Below are 22518 nucleotides of genomic sequence, written 5' to 3'. Positions count from 1 at the left end.
CTTCTTCCACCTGAGCTTTTTCAGAAGGTCCCTGCTCAGCCATGCAGGTCTCCTTCTTCCCTTGCCTGATTTCTTGCCCTTCGGGATGGACCAATCCTGAGCTTGGAGGAAGTGATGCTTACATAGCAGCCAGCTCTCTTGAGGCCCCTTACCCTGTAGAGCCCTCTCCCATGGGATTTGTCCAAGCAATTTCTTGAAGTGATCAAAGTTCCCCCTCCTGAAGATTAAGGTTTCAACCCTACTTGTCATTTTGTGAATGCTGCCCTTAATCCTGAACTCTATCTTCTCATGATCGCTGCAGCCCAGTCTGCTCGCAACCTTAACATCCTCCACCAGTCCCTCTTTGTTTGTCAGTACTAGGTCCAGTAGTACACCTCTCCTTGTGGGCTCCTGCACCACCTGAGTCAAAAAGTTATCATCAATGCACTGGAGGAACCTCCTGGACTGCACATGCCCAGCTGTGTGGCCTTCCCAGCAGATATCAGGGTAGTTGAAGTCCCCCATGAGAATGAAGGCCTGTGATTGTGAGGCGATTCTCACCTGCCTGTAGAAGGCCTCATCAACTTCCCCATCCTGATCAGGTGGCCTGTAATAGACACCCACAACAGTGTCTCTCATATTATCCTGCCCCTTAATCCTTACCCATAAGCTCTCAACTTGCTCTTTGTCTGCCCCCAGAGAGAATAACTCAATCCTTAGCAACATTAATTTATTTTTTTTTTACTACAAGATAGTGGTAAGAAGGAACATGGAGTCTGCGGACAGAGTTTAGAGCATGAATTTTGTTTCTGCCATGTTTACTAGGTAACAGAGATGATATTTTAGCTTTGGAGATGAGAACTAAAGCTGTGGTACAATCAGACCATCATGCAGTAATAACTGATCGTGGCAGCTGAAATTATAGGAGCGTCTGCAGCTACAAATATTCAGCTGGGACTGCTTTAGGCTTCCGTGCATCAGCTGGTCTTCTATTATCTCCTTGGGAATTCAACTAAGCAACACATGGGTGCCATGCCTTCTGAATGCTTAATAAAGGAAGTAAAAAATAAAGCTAATGAAAAATCTAACCAGTATAATTGATATTGCAAAACCTCCTCTACTGAGCTCAGTAATGACTTAACAAGGGCACGCATAAAAGACAAAGAAGGAAGGCATTAGAAGAGCTAACCCATTTGTTACCTGAGAGTTTTCTTCAATGATAATGAGAAGATTGGGAGAGATAATTAGGTGCATTGTATTTAAAGAACTGCTCCTCGAGGTTGTCCCCAGGATGGATTGGCAGGGAGTATCAGGTAGCAAGTGTTCTGATAAGACAATATGAGGAACATGGGAGGACCGTTTGGTGGGAGTGAAAAAGGTCGTAAAGGTCTTTAGGGAGTTAGGATGTAAAATTGCAGAAAGCAGTGTCAATATGCAAGAAATCCTGTCACCTTGGCATATAATAAATGATAATGAACTGGAACCTTAATTACAGAAAAAAATTGTACAGGGCAGAAAAATTCTTACAAATGTGGAGGTAAATAAAAATAAAGATCTGGCTAAAATACTATGGACTTAGCTAATAAGGAAAAACTTGATTTGGATCGAGGAAGAACAAAAATGTAAGGGAAAGACAGTTGTCTAAATTAAGCTGCATTTGTATTTCTGGATTCATCCCATACATTTATAATAACATGTAATTCCTCCAAGATTTCTGCTAGGCCTTCTCTTGAAGGAATTGATGCATCTAGTAGGCACAGAACAGTGTTATTTGTGGGTCACAAATTAAACAACAGGGAACCTTCATTCTTACAGAGCTCTTTAAGGCTGACCACGGTGGGTGCAGAATTCACGGAGTACTTGCCTACTACTTTACAAAGCACCACCAAAACAAGTGTTTCCAGAAATAATGAGTAGAAGTAAGTTTTGGCGATAGTATGCAACAGCCAAGTATGCTTCTCAAATGGATTTGAGCCACTAAGGGATGAAAGACTGGAGACAGTTGCACATACACTGATGAAACATAGCATTGCAGTTTGGCCCTGTGAGCTGTGTGTTCTGGCAGCGGAATCCAAATGGCTGTTATAAGTCAAAGCTTTAGACATCTTCGGACAAATATGAAGTAGTGTCTATCCTGCAAGTAATGGAAGGGATGTACTGTGTAAATCACATCGGTGATCCATGCTTAGAGTTCTGATCAGAGAACAACAACAAATCTGTGTTACAAAGGTCCCTGTGTCATCATTTTATGTAACACCACTCAGGCCTCAACAATCCAATACTGTTCTGATAAAATTATTTTTGGATTCGTGCTTCCTGAGAAACTTCCATGTTTATCAAAAACTGGCAAGGACCTTTGCACCTGCACAGGTGCCAGATGCAAAAGTGATGACAGTGACCTGGGACAATATTTCAAAAGATGGACCAATGTACAAGTCAGATGTGAGCATGCCAAACACAGGATAAGAAAAAAATAATCTGTCCCTCTAAGGTAAAACCAGAAAGGTGCAATTATGCAACTAAATAGTGGGAGACTGAATCTAGACGAGGACTTAAAAAAATCTGAAGTTTTAGGCATAGTATTTGCCTAACTAATGGGCGTTGCCCATAAGTTGTGGACTCTGTGTTCCTCCATAATTTTAGTCCATCTAAAAGCAGAGCCCTGGGAAGGACTTCAGGATTCAAAATCTTTGTAGATGGTGGACTCCCTGGTTTTCTAGGAGTTTCTATGGTATTGAAACTTGTGTCGCTGGTTAGAATTCTTGTAAAACTAAACAGAGGAAAAGCCGTAATAATCAGTGCAAGCAGCCATAGGGATATATGTGTCTTTAAAAATGTGTCTTAATAAATGTGTCATTTTTTAATATACATACATTTTTAATATATATGTATCTAATACAGAAAAGTTAAGTCCTACCAGCTCAGGTAAGTTCTTCCTTGCAAAGTCTCAACATAAGTTTCCCTGGCTTTGCTTCCCAAATTCAGCCTCTGGGGCAGATGTTCAGTCCTGCAGTTACTTTTGAAATTACATTCCTATAACCTAACTCCTTAAGTGAATAAGGTGGAGTACAGTATGGAAGGATATTTTTAGGTGACTTATTTTAACAGTAACTTTTACAAGTTGATTGCTGCATGGAGTGCACCTACCTTCCCTAGGACCTTACAGGTTAGCAACAAGTATTTCATGTGAGAGAGAATTGAGTGGTAATTGAACCTATATTCTATTGTCCTCCAATATATCCTTGGATATGCTATAAGTAGGTGGCATTGGTTGAATAAAAGATTAAGCAGATGCTCGACTGGTAAACATACTGTAGATCTATTGCTGCTGCAAGTTACTGTTTTCATTGGAGAATCTGCTCCAGGTTTGTAAGCAGTCCTGCAGACACTGCTGAATGACAGGGCACGATTCATGGGCTGAAACACAGGTTTGTAGTCTCCTTCTGGAGAGACACCTGGAGAATAGGAAAGATACCCCAGGGCATCTCATAATGGCACCCAACACCTACGTCATGGCAAGGCTTTAATGTCCCTAACTTGGAGTCAATTTTACACCCAGCATCTAGATGCTTTCTGGGCATCTTTTCAGAGGATCACATTGAAACTGAAGTATTTCATTCTTTTATGCTTGTTTGGAAATAATTGTCTCCAAAACAATACAAACAAGTAAGCAAACAAACAAGAATACCACTAGGGCATCTGCAATTGAGACCTTAGGCATAATTGTTTATCTGTGGAGGGTAAACATAGCTATTTATCTATGTTAACCTTTGACTACTTTCTTAGTCGCATGGAACAGCTTATTAAAAAAAGAAAGGGTGATGTATAGGGGTAACAGCTACTCAGAGGAAGTTTGCAAAATCATGCTGTCACTGTTTCATTCAACTCAATGAGGTCAGAGTCTTCTAATTAAATTCAGTGAGTTTTACATCAAGCCTTCAGTCTGCATGCTTGGTTGTCATAAACACAGTTGATATTTGTTATTACTTATGCTGTAGTACTTTTCCAAGTGTGTTTGGGGTTTGTGCAAATACAGGAAGAAACAGACTTATTGCTATGGGGATAAAATGTGCCTTCCTAACTCAGGAAAACATCCCTCTGACAGCGAGAGTTGGTAAGCATTACCCAGTTTCATCCATTGCTCATATCTGACTGTAATTTGCTGTGGAGCATTCTGCTATAGCTTTCTGTAGGGAGTAATATGAAAATTGCATTGAATCATATTTAGGAGTGAGAATGAAGGGGGAGGGAACGGGCATCACCACCTCCCCAGCCTCAGCTGGAAGAGGCGACCCACCTCTCCTGGCTGGTGGGGGCCGGTGCAGGGAGAGCTCCCTCTTCCGTTGCAGATAGCTTTCATCACCGGGCATATTCTCCTTTTAACCCGAAACATCTGATTCCCTGCTAGGTTTTGTCATTACCCCACTTAACTCACATTTTCATTTTAAATGAAAATTATTCCGTTGGGTTCTTTTACTACTTGTTGTTTTGTACTGTGGCATTGCTTTGTTAGTCATTCCATTGACTAACACTAAAATCAATACCTCTTCTAGAGAAAAAAAATCTGAATAAACTGAATGCAAATAATACAATCATCAAGGCCCTATTTAAATTAAACCGAAAAACCCCACAGGAATGCACAACATACTAAGACCAGCCTTCTCTCTTTATGGCCAGATGTAAGGTAGTATCATTGGCAATTATGATCTGAGTGAAGTTTTATTTAAAATGTCATCAGTTTTTCTAACCATGGAAAATACTTCTTGGAATGATTTATACACATTAGACTATTTTTTAGTTAAAGAATTTATTTACTTCTTTCATTTCAATATGCTCACAAGGTGAGTCTGAAACTTGTTTATCTAACAAGGTCCAAGCACAAGCATGAACTTGGAACTTTGGCTTGAAACTTGGCTTTCACATAGAAGAAAGAATAATTTCTGTAAGTACTGTTCATGTTGGATGTTGTGTTACTGTCTCCCATTAATCTGCCTCCTTCTGTGGCATTATGTCCTTCTCCTTTTCCCCCAACTGACTGGTTCATCTCCTTCAGTCTTTGGGGAAAGAACAGTCATTTGCTAAATGCTTTTACAGCCCATAGCACAGGAGGGTCCTGACCTGACTGGTCTTTGGCCTTAGAATATTTTAAAGGAATTTCTTACTTATTATTCTTGTGTGTAATATGTCATGGAAGGTTTCCATTGCTCTCATGTTTTATCAAAGGTTATTTTTTATCGCACTTAAATCTGTCTTAGTTGCCCTCAGAGTGTCAGGTTTACAGTACAACAGCTTCTGCAATACAGTCATGATATAGATTACATAGAATAATGGTTGTGTTACAGTAAGACAGGAGGAAATAGCATAACATTTTGAAGCCTTGCAGTGGCAGCGCAAATGACACACCATGATGACATTTTCCTTTTGTTTGGACTCTGCTGGGTAGCAAACATCTGATAAAAAATAATTCTGTATTTGTCTATAGGCAGCTGCAGTACTACCAGCAGTGCATGCTCCTCTGAGTTCGCCTTCGTTCAACTCTGACCAAGGATGAGTGAGCACCATTTTGAATACGAAGGCACTTCAATTTTCACGCTTATTCAATCTAGGCCTCTGCCGAGGTTATGCTAGTAAAAGTGCCACATATAAAAATGGCTTTATGATATGCATTTGTCCTCAAAAAGTCTAGCTGCAATAGTAACTGACGTGTCTGCATAAAGCATATTTTTATGTGAGAGAGACAGAGAGTGTGTGTATGTATTTTCAGGGAGATTCAAACAAAATAATGAGGACAGACAAGTTATTTGAATATTTGTCCCTTTGCATTTGAAAATTCTGGAATGTACAACCAGCAATTTCTCTGCCTTCCCACGAGTGTTTTAGTTTAAGCAGCCTCAAAATTCTCTGACCACTCAGCCGACCAAATCACTTCAGGACTGTAGGAGCTGAAGGCAGTTCCACTGCTTTGTATTTTTGCATCCACAAATTAATCAGAAATGCTACCTTTTTCATTTAGTAGTATTGTTCTCCATTTGGATTTATTCTACGCCAGAGAAGATGTCTTTGGGAAAAAAAAAAAAAAAGAAAAAGAAGAACTGAAAAGAACTCCTACTCCTTTTCAAGTTTCAGATCTATATTTACAACTGTGAAAGTCACTTTAAAAAAAAGTTCCTCTACATATAAAGCTGACATGGCTGCACTATCCTTTTTGCCAGTCCTCCTTCCACATTAATTTTTTAATCCAATGACCATCTTCAATTAAATTTGTCAGAATTCTCAAAGATACAAGTTGTTACAAGGTATATGAACTTCATGCCTAGGTTGTACCCCTGGAGAAGGACAGAAGGACAGGTGCTGCCACCAAAGGAAGGAAAGTCAGCCCATAAGGGATCTGGTGTTTGGTAGTACACGTGCCCACTACCTGTCCAACCAGCCAGCGAACACCAGCCAGTCCTTGCAGACTTTTCTTCACCTGGCAGCATAAATAAAGTGTAGATGAGGGGCATAGAAGGCAGCTGATGGTCTGGTGGATACATCAGGAAGGTTTTGCAGGAGGTGAGTGAATGATCTGAAAAGAGTAAGAGGATGTTGTGGTGGAAGGCAGTATGATCGGGGAGAGGATACTACAGGTACAACAGCAGAGGGATTTGTGTGAGGGGTGATTTTGGAGAAGATGAAGGACACAAGTTTATTGGAAGGAAGGCTGCCTTAGTACTGTTGTTACAACCTGCTTACTGTAAATGTAATTGCTTGTAGACAATAGAAGACAATAATTGTAAATTACAAAATATAACGCATAAACAGTAGTTTATATATACTATGAGACAATATCCTCCCTGTTAACAGGCTTGAAGTTTAATGTCTTACTAGATTATCATGCCAATAACGAAGTTTTGTTATTTAAAAGAGATACATTATGGGAAAAACAATCATAGCAGCAGTATTCAAGTAGTTATCCACTCTGCAGTTTTCCCATATTTCCAAGCTGTTAGTTGTTTTAAAAGAAGCTATAATTACATTAAATACTTCCCAGTGTTCAAAAACTGAAATTGCTTGGCTTTCCACAAGGTTATTATCCTGCAGTAAACATGGGTGAGGTGTTCAGTGCAATCACAACTAAAAAAGAAAATGGCGTAGTCAACACTATCTCATTAAAATGATGACCGCACAGCAGAAAACACTGAAAAACATTTGACTTTTATATTAACTATTGAAGAATATTAATTTACCTGTAACTCTACACCGGGGGTATAAATTTAGGCAGTGTACCTAGATCTTCCTTTCTCTGACTCATGATAAACAGTTTGTCTCATAAAAAGTAACTGATTTTACCCATGGGACTAGATCCCTTTACCAGTAAAATACTGGCAGCCCTAAGGAAGAAGACACTATATGGGACTAGATCCCTTTACCAGTAAAATAATGGCAGCCCTAAGTCAGACCTATAAGACCTTATATAGATACAGTACTGTCACAGAAGAACATCTGACTCTCCATTCCCTCCACCTCATCTTGCTTATTGGTTCACTTATCTAAGTAACATCAGGAAAAGAATTCAAAAGGAATTCAAAAGAAGAAAGTAACCTCAAAGGTAGGAAATCTATGGTCAACGGTAACTAAATGTTACAACCACTGGAAATCCAAGATGCATTGGTCCAGAATAAAATGGAGAATTTCCATCTCCAGTGTCATTTCTGTGGGAATATGCTCCATGCAATGCTGGTGATTTACCAGGAAGAAAAGTTAGATGAATGAGCACCTGACAAGGAGTCTAGGTATATGACAGAAAGTTTCCCCATCAATAGGGATCCAAGAAGTTACAACAAAGCAGTTAATCGCTTTCTTACTTGGAAGACAGTGGTGAATATTTAGGGATATTCTCACTGGATGCCAACCCACAGACTCCCTCTGGAAACCAGCTGCTGTAAGAAAATGAGGGTATTCATAAAAATATCTAAGGAGAGAACAGGAGGACCAGGGCAGTCAGCCTTAACAACAGATAGAAACAGAAACAAATGTCATGGAGGAATGGAAAAGGCTCTTTTCATCCCTCTGCAATGGTGCTAGCATGAGAGAAGTAAGTGGACAAATAATATCTGTAAGACTGTGGTAAAACCAAATGTATTTGGGAGAAAGAGCCACTGCCTATAAATCCTGTGCTCATTTTTTCTTCTGTAGTCTTAAGATGAGAGCAATAAAAATGACATTGCACAGACAATGCAGGTAATATTTTCCTAGAATACATTAGTGTAGAATTTGTGTTCATAGCTGCATAACTGATTACAAAGCTTTGTTTTCTCTGTGTTAGGAAAAGGCTGCTATAAGTTAGGGAACTTGCTGGATCATAAAGAAATATGCATTATGGTCAAACAGAAAATACCATCTTGTAGAAGGACATCTTACACTATATATACCACTTCGGTTCTCAGAATACAGTCTTGCACTGGGCATTGTGCAAAGGAATAAATTCAAAACATTTTTCAGTCACCAAAATACAGTTGTATTAAAATTGGAGGTACAAAATAATGCATTTTGGTGTACGTCTGTGGAGCCAAGGCAAGGTAGGCTTACGGCAATATTCAGCAAAGCTCATGTTAGAACCCCCTTTATCAGTGACCTTTCCTTTAGAATTTCTGTGCTAACACTTGGGGATTTCACATTAAGTTTCTTAGTATAAAATTGAGCACTGAACAGACTTGTGGAAAGATTATGATGCTAGAGGGATATTTAATGGTGAAATCACTTACTGTAGTACTCATTTCTGAGAGCAAAGGTCTGAAGTGAAATGAATTTGGTGATCTTAGATTAGTCCTCGGTGGGCAGAGGTCCATGTCTGAAGTCAGCTACATGTATAATTAGGTATAATTTCTACATCTGTTCAATAGAGGTTAATTGAACTATCATAATAATTGGATTCCAGTACTTCTGATTTTTCTATTCGAAGTGTTCCTGTGAGATCAGAGCCAAGTATTCATCATCTAACACATTTGTAGGAAATTCCTGTTGCATTCGGTATTTGGTTTGTGGGTTAATGCAGGGCATTGGCATTTTTCAAACGTCTGAGCACAAATGCACATCCAGTCTTCAAAAATAAACAGGCAAAAGAAAGCAAAATACATGCTGTTTGTACATAGATTCTATACTGAGAATTCCTCGTAACTTAAAGAAACAGTCAAAAGCAGGTTACCAACTGACAAAGCAGGAATGATCTAATAATCTTACCCATGTGTTCTGCAGGAATTTCACTTCTCTTGTGGTGGTATTTTAGATTCAGATTGTGTTATAAATATTCAGTAAATAAACACTGTGCATTAATTTTCAGCCTGAAATAATACAGCTTTATTTTCTTTCTAGTCACAGGTGTGCAAACATATGACAAAAGCATATGCATGAATGCTGTGTATATTTATTCTTCTGTGTATGCAAGCAGTTACACACATTTTACAAGGCTACTGCTCACTCATTCAGAAAACTAACAGGTTTTCTTTTACCGCTTCCTTATGAGAAAAAAAGTAGACAGGCACCGTGATGAACTGCATCCAATTATACATTCACCTGGGATCCAACATTATTGGATTATTCTTGGCTCACTACACTTGTCAGACCCACTCTTTAAATTTTTAAGGAAACAACGTTTGCTTTTCATTTACTGAGTTTAGCATATATGAAGAATACAGACTTTTGATATTGAAGTTCTCTGTGCATTGAAATAGGGAAGCTACTGATAATTTTTTTTCACAGAATAGGTAGGAAAGGCGTTCTCCATTCCCATATAACTGTAGGCTTCTCAGCTAGGACTGCACACAGAGGTGTCAGAGATGGTCAGGGAATGCAATTTCACCACAACTCCTTCAGAAATTTAGACAGCTTATTAAAAATAATAAAAATTAAAAATATTCAATCTGAAAAAAAAATATTGGAAATACTACCATATTGTCTCAAGGGCTTTATGAACATTAAGCTTGAGTAACCCTGGTCTGTCAGCTCGCTGGACTACTTCTGTCCTGGTACACAGGTTTGATATTAGCAGTGTCTTGCTTTGACATAGAATGGGAGTCATGGGAGTTACTGTCTCTCTGGTGAGTCCAGCGCATAGTGGGAAATAGAGACAAGGCACAAATATGTCACAATTACTAAATTACTATTTTAATTTTTTATTTCATTAATTCTCTCCAACTGTTGAGCTTTTTGCTTATAAATTATTTCTTTTTCAACTAAAAGTGCAAGTTTCTGAAGAAAGTTTGGTTATCAATCCGTTTTACTTTTAACTGCAAAATAATTTTCTGAAGAAAGTCTCATTACCAACCTATTAGAAACAGGACTGGTGTTAGTAACTGATTAAAATGAGTCTGTAACTAGTCATCTCATAAACTTTCAGACTCAGTCAGGCTGGTGGTATTGAATCTAGCGGTGTTCCTGTTTGAACAAGCGGAGTCAAGAATAGTGCTAAGTTTCAGCAGTGCAGAGAATGCAGGACTGATCCCTATGAACACACTTAACCATTTTTGAACTCAATCCCATAAACCAATTTTAGTGATGCAATGAAGTTCACTGTCTGCTAAGTCATTGTGAATCATAAAGTCCCCATTTGTGTGGTATAAATCAACATAACTATTCAACAATTAAATCTACAATGAATATATTTTTCAAATTACCAAGCATTATGTTTCATTTTACAAGCTTGCACATGCATTCTTTATAGCTTACTGTCATGTAATGCTTTATAAATGATACTTGATAAACAACAGCTGTATAATCTTAGAAATATTCATCAAGAGGCACATGTATCCATGGTAAATCACTTTTGACTTGTACAATGCTGGGGGCTGGCATATAATCTTCTAACTGCTTGCATGTGGAACATAATAGGACATGGCACTATGCTTCTGAGAGACCAAAATACATTCAGAAAACATACTTGGGTATCAATTGCAAGGAAGAATGAAAAACGTTTGTCAAGTGCACAGTTCCAAAGTGTGAATCTCATAGTACATGTTATATTTATGGTATACCATGATGCATATTTTGCATACTGTTTATTTTTAAAGTGGACTTCATTACACTAATTTTCACCGTTTATTGGCACTGAAAACTAAAGCTTAGTGAAGATGTGGTATTAAGGATTGGGTGTGCTCTCCCATAAGCCAAAACAAGCTGCAACTCCGGTACTTCTCTCAGCTGTTAGAGTTCTACTCATTCCCTAGATTATGTCATAGTTTATTTCCTATCTGTTATATGCGTTTCAGCTTTCAGAAAAGTTCTTGTGAGGCAGAATATAGAATAAGAGGGTTTGGCTATTCTTTCAGGTGCTTCTGTACAGCTTCTGCAGAGCCAGATACCGTAGTTCATATGTCACAGTGAGGTTTGGGGAGGAAGAGGTAAGAAGGGCATCATTCACATGCTGATGGCAACCCGGTACCGTTGCTGTTACATAGCAGTTGGACTGAAGAATTGAAGTGCTACTTTTGGGCTCTTCGCTGAATTGAACTGCTTGCTAAGCAGTTGGACTGAAGAATTGAAGTGCTCTGTGATTGCTACTTTTGGGCTCTTCACTGAATTGAACTGCTTGCTGTAGCAGCCTCACCTCTGTTTTATTGAATCTGTGCAGTTTATATTTAATATTCACACTAGTTACAAGTATTGTTCAAGAAGTACCGCTATTTATCCTTTATTTAAGATCTTCTGAGAAAGTCAAAGTCTAAGGTAAAAACCTGTATCTACTCCACCCACACAGTAATTGCACTGACACAGGTTATGCTGGGGTTTTTTTTAAACTGTGGGTAGGATTCCCCTCATCTAATCGTGTAAAAGGTGCCAAATGTAAACCCCTTAGCTAGGCTTCCACTAATACCCAATGAAGAGAAACAGACTAATTAATTAAGAGTCCAATTAATCCTGCGCTAAATAATATGTAAGAGAAGTGGATGAACCTCCCTGTGGAGGGGTCTGTCCCTCTCTGTAGACTCTAGAGGCAGCCTAAAAAGCTTCCTAAGAGTAGAAACATACTTTTTACAGGGTAGTGTGAAGTGAGATGAGGGCAGCCAGCTGTGCCCCTCTGAGTCTCTGTGCAGTACCCACCCCCTGCCACAGCTGCCCTTAACTACAGAGCACAACGTTTTTCTGTGCATATTGCAAAATTTACCCCAACTGTGTAAATCAGATGTCGTTCAGGAAAGCAGCCTAATTTACCTGGTCTGTTGTGTCCACCTAAAATTAAGAACTTGATCCATGAGTGGGTAGATAGCTTTCGTATGAGTTACATGAAGTGGTAGGAAACTTTTATTTTCAGTATAACCCGACAAGATCTGGAGATTTCTGAGGAAGATGCTGCTTGAATAGGCTCTCTACTAGTTGTTTGCATCCACAATATGCACTTAGAGGAATTTGCTGCCTCTGCAGTTCTGCATTTGTGTCCGTGTTATGCCAAAACATCTCAGGTTTTTGATAGAAGTTAAAGGATTGTCTTTATATCCTCTTATCTCCACCCTGAATAGGCAAAAAGCTGGAGCATATCTTTTATTCTCTTACAGAGGCAGAACTTAAGTAGGAGCTCTCAACAAAGGAGATGCTGCAGAGAAGGCCTCCTGGCAGCCAAATTAAGAGAGGAACTTTGGGCTGAGGGGAAAACTACATGCCTCTGAGACAAATGGTGGAAAATTAAGCGGTTTTTCTCATTTACCAAATCTGAGTTTGGAAATGTGACTCATAAAAAGCAAATTTGGTAGCTTCGTTTCTTGCTCATTAGAATTTGTTGTTAGGAAGTGTAGAAGATACATTTTCTTAGCCATTTTTTTTTCAGACATGAGGAATTTTAATAAATTAATTGGCACCCTATCTGTTGTGTTGGCATCTCTGGTTTTATCTGTGCATTGTATCCATGTCTGTTTGTGAACAGATCTGGCTCCTGCCATGTATTTACCCCTGTAACCTCTTTTAGGCCTTTTTAAACATATACAACATGCTCTTCAACAGTTTCACTTCTTTTAAACATTTTTATGACGTGTAGAAATAAAGACTGGATCTGCTAAACCCAGTCTAAGAGCAGAAGAGTTCTTATTACTCAACACTTTTGCAGAAATGAGAGCAATTAGTAAAAGTAAAACCAGAAAGTTAAAATGTTTCTTCAGTTAGGCACATACTAAATTTATATTTTGAAAGCAGCAGAGAAAGTGACAAGTATTCATGACTTGAAGTTACATCTCAGTTCACTATTAATGTCACCCTGCTAACAATATAGGGAAAAAAGCTTTACAGTGTATATTACTGCCAATTAATTCTTAACTATGCAAGACCTTCCCTTCTAGGTGACATGAAGGTTTCCAACGGAAGGCAGCGACAGGTACTTAAAGAACAAAACATGTACAGAGGCATCTTTTTCCCTTCTATTCTAGCTTTCATCGGTTGTTTGGTTTTCCTGAGACAGAGGCAGCATCTGTAGAATTGTGTTTAAAATTCATTAATGAACCTCTCCTCCAGGGACTCATCTAATCCTTTTCTTGATTCATTTTAATTTTGGTCTCCACCCTGAAGCAACGAGTTCCACAATTATATGGTGTATAAAAGCATTTTCTTTTGTTTGTTTTAAAACTGCTGCCATCTGAATGTTCTCTAACTTTTAATATGGTGAAAAACAGTGAATAACAATTCACTACCTACGCTCTTGACATAATTTTTTGTTTTCTAAATCTCTGTCATGTTTTGAACCTGACCCGCTCTATAGCTTTTTGCCAAGATTATTGCCATCTTTGCCTCTGTTTAGTTCTACTAAAAGGTTTTTGAAACAGGGTCACCAGAGCTGCATGCAGTGTTAAACCTGTTACACATCTGAGTTTTATTAAGATGTTTTCTGTTTTGTTCTCAGTTCCTTTCCTAAGAAGTCCTAACGCTTTAGTTGCCATTGGTGATGGCATCATCTGGTGGGTGATCTTATTGAATGAACCCCAGTAACCTTCAAATCTCTGTCCAGGATGGAGATAGTTCATTCAGAGTCCATTCTTTTTACAATCAGGACTAATTTATTCCAAATGCATTACCCTGCACATACTGGTACTGGACTTGTTATTCCACTGTCCTTTCCAGTGAGCTCTGGAAGTCCCTGCTGTCCCTTGCTCCTTAGCACAGGAGAACGATGGACAGTACAGATCCAACTACTGGTGTTTAGGGGACCTATTGGTTGAGAAAGTTGACCACTTACAGCTATTCTTTGCCACCTGCCTTTAAGTCATTACTAATCCATGGCAACAGCTTTCTGTTAATCACTTGGTAATGTATCTCGTAGAAGCCTTTAATAAAGGAATGTGTCCAAAGCCTTTTAAAAATCCAAGTATATTGTAGCATTAGGATCACTGTAATGATCAATGCTTGTTGACAGTTTTAAAAAACTCAAATATATTTGTAAGGAACATCTTCCCTCAGTAGAAACTGTGTATTATGCAATATATTGTGTTTGTCCAGGTGTCTATTAATCTCATCCCTTATTACAGTTTTACCATTTTGCCTGTACAGAAACGAGACTTGCAGTCTATAGATCCAAGATCTCTCTGGAGTCCTTCATAAAGATTGGTGTCACATTTCCCACCTTCTGTTCCTCTGGTAATAGGTTAGACACCACTGTTAGTAGTTTAGCGATTTTATATTTGGGCTCTGTTATAAATCTTCAGTGAATACCATCTGTTCCTGGAGATTTCTTACTGTTCAGTGTGTCAATTTGCTCTAAAGCCTTTTCTATTGACACTTGAATTTGAGCCAGTTCCTCAGCCTTATCTCCCATAAGGAATGACTGATATCGGGACCTCATTCTCTTCTGTAATGAACACCGATGCAATAAATTAATTTAGCTTTCCTGCAATAGCCTCATCTTCCTTGAATGTTCCTTTCATACCTTGATTGCCTATTGGTCCCATCTTACTCTCTGTCAGGCTTTCTGGTAATGGTATGTTTGAAAAAAGTTTTATTAATAGGTTACCTGTCCTTACAGTTACTCCTTCCAATCCCTTCTGGCCTGTCATGTGGCATCTCTGCGTTTCGCTTGCTGCCATTTATACTCCTTTCTATTCTGTTTGTTTGGGTGTAGCTCCCAGTCTTCAGTGATGATAGCTTTCTCTGATCTACTATTTAACATAGTTCAGGTGCTTTTTCCCCCTAATTCATATTTTTAATGATAGCATATATTGTCTTTGTCTCTCTAATATGGAAACTCTCTAAATGGTGTCACTGCAAGTATTTTACCCCACTGATGGGTCCTAATTTTTTTTTTCCACCAGTTCATCATTTTATATTGTTCCTGTTTTTAAAGATTTTGTTATTGTAGCAAATGTGGGGCCTTTTCCCTTCCTATAAGGATAATGCATGTGGTCACTGTTAGGGTATGCTGTATGGGTATATAGTTGTTCCCTGGATAGCTGCTCCACAAAACAGTCATTTCTGATACCTAAAAAGGTTTTCACAGAAAAGAATGTGCACAGAAGTAACATTTTTTAAGGTAAATTTTTTTCAAAAAGTCTATGTACTTGCATTTGCAGTAGAAAAAAGTTACTAAAAAAAAAGCTACCTGGAATTTGACCCTTTATACCTAAAATTACAAAAACTTTGTATGACGTTTACTGTACTATCTACTATGTAAGTATCAACATTCAAATACTAAGTTTGATTTTACTCTGCAAATTTTATTTGTTTCTTAACCCAGTGTAGCTTTGATAAGTTCTACGGATCTGCTTTCCTGATTTATACTGAAGTAGAAGTAAGATCAGAATCAGGTCCTAAATCTACAGATCTGTCTAAAAGAAATACTATATTTTGTTGCGGTTGCAGACATAGGCACTGTGTGGTCATTTTCAAACAGCCTTTTATTCTACCTGCTTTCCTTCTTCATAGTTGTTTTAAATTTATGGCTTGCATGATTTATTTTTCAATGAAATTACCACTGAGAATCAAGAACTCTACAAATCTTCTGACTAGCTAACTTTCACCTTCCCTGCTAATTTGTGTACTTACAGAGGAATTTAGCCATAAATCACCAATAACACAGCTATCTCAGCAAAACCAAATGTCATCCATTCCTTTGACTTCCGGTCTCAACACAGTCAAAATGCCAAGGGGTGAGCAGGAGATGAGTGTAAGTGCTACACAGCGGTGCATTTAATTTTTCCGTTTGTCATATCATGTCAAGTCATACTCTTCAACTTCTTGCCACTTAAGACGTAAGCGGGAAGAGCTGTCAATATAATCTTCAGGACATCTAAAAACAAATTTAATCAGCTGAACACAGGGGTGACTAACAAACTCCAAAGAGAATCAAGAGTCTTCTCTGGAAGCAGAAGAGAGATCAGTGCTTTGCTCAGGAGTTTATCTGCGTCATTGCCCTGCAGTTTTCTACTAAGTGCTTTCTTCTGATGTTTGGCACCAGTGGACATGAATCTCCACCGCATATTTTACCAGGAATCCCATTCAATCATCACAGGCATCACAGTACCATGGATTTCTGCATGGAAAAATGTTTGAGCCTTGTGGAGTTATCAGAGAAATTTCAAATTAGAGGAGTTTCAAGGACTATTTATAATAATAAAAGAAAATTTATAGACTGGAAAGGTGAGAATGGTAGTAACAGGCCGTGGAACTTTTCTCCAAATTAAATGCATATTTAATTTTGGTACAGTTTCTGTCATTTGGTCACTTGTGTAATGTGAAAGTGATTTTCTTAAACAGCTAAGTATATTTAGTTAGCTTATGCCTAAAAAAATAAAAGGAGGTTGCTGTGGGACCTTCTTCTTGTACCAGAATTGGTCTTGTTCAGTGTCAGGGGGGCAACTCTTATGTTTCTGTGCCAAGTCAGCTTCTCTCTTTATGCCAGTCTTAAATGTTCAAGAGTTGGAAGGCAAGAAGGTACTTTTCTTACTGAGTATTTTGTTTCAATAGAGAGAAATCTAAACTCTTATTTCTGATGTGTGACAGCTACTGGCACAGAGTTCTGGCAAGCCAAAGCTGATAAAAGCCAGCTCTGATTATGCCTGTTTCTTGCCATCAAGTGTTGGGTGCTTCTGTCATCCTAAGTAAATCCATCCAACTCATGAATCATAATCTGTCAGGGGTTGCTTTTATCTCTCAGATTCCAGTGATATCTATTCTGTACCTCTGCTTCCTGCTCTTACACCTGGTATAAATCTTACGTGCAGTTATTACTTAACTATTCAACTGCTTACTTGGTTTTTACATGTGTAATTAAATTTAAATAGCTAACAAACAAAAATGTTCCTGATATTTAATTTTATGTCTGTAAGGAAGAGTTAGTTACTGTGTTAGCTCTACCAAAAGTTTTGTCCAGTGTCAGGACAAGCTATAACTATTCTTGCTTCTTTGTTTAGTAAGGGACTAAACTGTATTGTGTCCCATTTCTTCTTTTTTCTTTTTTCTCCTTTTTTTATAATGAAGAAGGGTTTCGTGTTCAGTTTAGATCAATGCTAGCGTAATGTAGCCCTGCTAGCTAGCAGAATTAGACAAAAGAAAGATAAAAATATCATATTGCTTCTTTTTAATCTTCCATACCCCCTATCATTGCTGCTTCTCTTTTCAAGAGAGGGGACTTCAAGACGTTGGCTCCATTTGTGCCTATTCATTTGTTTATGCTCCTTATCGAGAAGAGCTGTTTCCTAACTGAGTGTGACATCCCTGCTTTATGGGTGCTATTGAGAAGAAATTCTTGAATTTTCTACCTTCAGTACAGCTCTCCTTTCCTCAGCCTGCTACAAGTAACACAGTTTCCCTCTAGTAGTGCATTCTTCTCTAGTTCTAAAATCTTGGGTTTGTGCACAGCAGCTTTAAAAATATGTACAATTATTATGACTATTGTATTTTTTCAGGGGTAGGACATTATGTGAGGAAGGGGCTGCTTGTAAAAGAAATTATAGTGCATAGTGCTTTGGCTCTATATCCTGCAGGTAAACTGACTGATATTTTAATTTCCTTGGACTCTTTTGAAAGCTCTCTAAATGAAGGTTCTGAAGAAAATATATAACTTTGGTTATCATACTTTATGGTTATTACTGTGTACACATTAAATGTGAATTAATGTAATAAAACAGTACATTTCACATAAAAAATACTGTGAATTTCACTGCTGTTGCTGACATGGCACATGTATCAATGTAATTATGGGTTACAAATCCTTGGTAAGAGAGGCAGCGCTACAGTTTTTGAAATTCCCCCATTATGTGAATTCAGAAAGAATGCTGCAGCTCCTATTTAATTTATCTTGTCTGGTAGGTCTTTCAAAAAAGCAGTATTGATGCTGGATTTATCTTTAGTTTGATGACAGCCAGAGTAAATAAGCATGTGGAATGTACTAGTGCCAATGAAAATGTTGGGGCATGCTCCTCCCTGGATTAGTCTGATGTTGTGAAACCGTCACAGACAACTGAACAGAAGAGCTCTGAGGCATTTTGCCTCTCCAGGGCAGTTACATGCCTAACACATCAGGGAGCTCTCTGTTTAGTACTCATTACATTTGCTTCCACTCCACATATTTGTCTCAGGATGCCTGAAGTATGTTGCTTTTTTAATAAATCATTGATCAAAAATGTTTCTGTTTAAGCATTTACGCAGAAGAATATTCATTCTGCAAACCCCAATATTCTGAAGATAGCAAATAGCAGAATTAGGTGCGCCCATACCTGTATATCTTAGGACTTGGACAAACAGCTGCATTATGATGACTTAAAGAATTGCTGAGTATGTGACCATGTGCATCTCCTTAGCCTGCTGAGAATCTCTAGCAGAGGTTTAAGCTAGCACATTTTACTTCGTGCTTCCTGTGAGTGAGAAGTATGCAGATAGTCAGTTACCATGGCTCAGCTGAGATGTAATATCTCAACCAGCTGGGATAATTCAGCTGTGCATCTGAGCCTGTGACAAAGTTATTTCTTATATTAACATATTATTTGTTCTACTGTGTCCTTCATTCATTGCCAGTAGAAAATTAATATAGTCTTCCTACCTTTGTGCTTCACAGGTATTCTATGTAAATACAACTTCGGCACTCTTTTCCAGCGTCCATAATCATACTTTATTTCTCCTGCTGATTATTTAAGTGTGGAATTGCCTTCCACTTCTGATCCTCTGGTCATTCATACCCCTCCTTCAGTACCAAGCCTTCCAAAAAGCTTACCTATGTTAATCCGTTAAGATAAGAAATGTTGTCATTACCCTACTGTTTAGAAAAAGCCATGTACCCTAGTACATGAGGAGTACCCTAGATGAGGAGTAGGTCAGTAAATTGATTGGATATACCACTAGTTTCCAATAAATGAAGAGCAGTTCCCTAGACATCAGCGCTAGGGGCGGGTTACAGCACAACAACAGTCCTGGGCAAGCAGACGGGTAGCTCGTTGAAAGGGACTGGGGAAAAGGAGCAAGATTGGAAGGGGAGGGTATAGTGCAGGGCAGGGGACAAGAATCAGTATATCTCAGCTAAAAAAAGGAAACTGGGCTGAGCCTACTACAACTATGGGGAGTTGGGTTGTAACCTTAGGTCTCTCATTCCTTTGCATAAATCATATCTCAGTGTTCCATTTATTAATACAGCTATTACTCTTTTGCTTCCTGTTTGTAAGAATAAATGATTAGTGAGCATTCAAACTTTCTAACAATTATGTATTATAACAATATAAGTATTTCAAGAGATTAAGCATCTTCTGCGAGTATATGAATAGTTTCCTTTTCAGCTTAGAGTCCCTTGTCAACACTTTCAATATCCACCAAAGACATGAGATGCAGATGGTCAGCACCTGCTTGTCATTGTATGGTCCTTCGGGCATCTGGTTCGGCTGTATACAGTCCTAAGTGCACTGTCACTGCTTAACAAAAACATCATAAATAATTACTGTAATTAATAATGAAGCTACTTCCTTGGGCTAGTGGTGCTTTCTGTGTCAGTTCTGCTGTATGTAATAGTGCTAATCTTTTAGGCTAAGTAGCTATTAAATTCTTTGAGTTTTGTGAGTTGTTTCCAGCAGCAGAAGAAATGAAATACAATTAGAAATTTGCCTCTTATTTCTCTTTATCCTCAGAGAATAGGCATCAATTCTTGCTTGCCTGAACATATTAGGAATCAGTCAACAGGAGACTGCTCATAATCCCTAATCATAATTCCAAATTTTTCTACTCAGTACCTAGCCCCAAAACACTGTCCCTCAGCCATGCTGCCATGATTCCTTTGCTATCCTCTGGGCTTTCCTACTGCCTTCATGGTGGCATCTGACACACAAATATTTACAAATACATCAGAAAAACACCCAGTCTTTGTATTTCCATTCATACCCCAGGGAAAACTCTTAAGCATGTAGTTCCACAGATATTTTCTTCAGACAATTTAAAAGGATCCTTCCGCTATCTGCCCCTTTTTACTAGTTTCTATCCCCTGCTTTTACCCCCCTACGCTGCAGTTGCTTGTCTCTGAAGTACCAGTGCAATTGTTTGTTGGATCACAGTGTAACCTTGATCACTGATGTGCTCCGAGCTATAATTCCTTCTCCTGTTTCTGGAAGCATTTTTTTAATATAAAATAAATAAATAAATAAAGTAAAAAGCCCCACAACTGGATTGTTTCGTGGCTTTGCCTTAGCCCACAGCCTTATAGCCCAAAACGGGATGGTAAACCATGAGGAAGAGTGGAAACAAACAGGAGGAATTGGGAGTGGGGATCTCTTGTCTGCTGCAAAGCAAACAATGCCAAAACACACCCTCAACCCTCATAGCTCAGGGCTTATACCAGCCTTGTGTGCTGGTTTGTGATTGGGACACAGTCTGATACTGTTCCAAAACAAAGAGGAATGTAACTGTTCCCTGATTTAACCTGACTTGAAAGTAGCAATTACACCTACAGGTTCCATAAGGTTTGTGATGGCCAACAGATCAAAGACATTCTCTGGGAACCAGCCAACCTCCAACTTAACTGTAAATCAGTATCTCCCTACATTGGACTATATTTCGGTTTTCATTTTCACCTAAAACTAGCTGCTATCAATTAGCTATCCTGTCTTTCCTCTTAGTTTCAATGGGCAATCGGAAAATATGATGACAGAGGCTCAAGAAATTGGAGACGATTGTCTATGATGATTTGTTATGTATTTTGTTACTTTAAAAACTCTTCTTTGCTGCCACACAGCCTTAGGGATGTTTTGTTATTATCACTGTTGTCAGTTCCGAACACTAAAATTTACTGTATTTGATGTTAAAATCTCAACTCAAGGTTGTAATATCTATAAAGAAAATATTGCTATAAAGATTAAACTCTGAAGGGGCTGTTCACATCCATGAGCAGACAGTAGAATAAATACTGAAAATGTTATCTTTTTCTATTTATCTGAGAAACAAGAAACAATATGAAAAACATTTATTTCTGTTTGACAGAAAATACTTTTAACAATACATAATCATTATCAGTCAATACTCTGGGAGGTTGCTGTTGATAGTAGGTGTCTGGAAGATGCTTTTCATGATGACCTTTAAATGCCACAGTCCTAAGTGATCATGCAGAAAGAATATTCCTTCATTTCAATATCTACTAGGAAAAAATCAAATTAGTTTTGGGTGTAAGCAGTATGTATGACAGTGGGACGTATTTGTACATCGGCTTGCTCTGCACAATGAGAAATGAACAGGATGACATTCTGAATTCTAAATCACTACCTTTGGGCATGGCATTTCCTACTGGAAACAATACTCAATTCATTACTCTTTAAATGCTACATCAATGATTTTTCTTTATCATCCATCTCATTATTTTCTCACTAGTACATCAGGCATATTATACAAAAATATGCTTCCAAATGCAGTTTTAGCATATTAGTGTTTGTCTAATTGTCAGCAGCAGGATTTTGCATGAATATTAACCTCATCCACCTATGCAACTAGTAGGATTATTCAGAGTGAAACTCCTGTGTTGTATCAGATTATTCAACAGAAGGAGCCGAGATGAAACTTTTTGTATAGGAATGGGCTCAGTAATTGCCTTCTTAGAGTTTTTTGTGTCTGTCTCTGGATTTTTTCAAATGACGTGGCCAAAGACACTGAACTGAAGGGATACGTGGGGTCAATAGGTCTTACTTCTGTTGAGACTACCTTGTATATATTGGCCAAATCTTGGGTGCAGATGTTGATTTTTTCATTCAAAGATGAAAATCTAGAAAGTTATTGCAGTGAGTGATGAATTTGGAAATTAGGAGCAAATGTGAACTTAGACAAACACAATCTGCATATTTAGTCTTGCTGAAGTATTTGTTGAAATGGTATTTCAGCAGCAGAAATACTGCTTAGGAAGCAGATAATTACTCTTATAAATCCGATTATCTTCAGAAAAAAATGACATATCCACAAACAGAAAAGAGTGTCCCCAAACTCTGGCTGCTTGCCAAAAGAAAAAGAAAATATCTATAATATTTTCTATTGTGGAATGTAGCACATGAGGAGCGGGGAAAACTAACTTTGTGAAAGCGTGTGGAACTTACACTGTTTTATTTTCTTTTTTCATTTTTTTTAGAATCTCTCTTT

This window comes from Charadrius vociferus, unplaced genomic scaffold (assembly GCF_000708025.1).
Source record: "Charadrius vociferus isolate BGI_N301 unplaced genomic scaffold, ASM70802v2 scaffold303, whole genome shotgun sequence".
NCBI lineage: Eukaryota > Metazoa > Chordata > Aves > Charadriiformes > Charadriidae > Charadrius > Charadrius vociferus.
Note: the sequence above shows the minus strand (reverse complement) of the source record.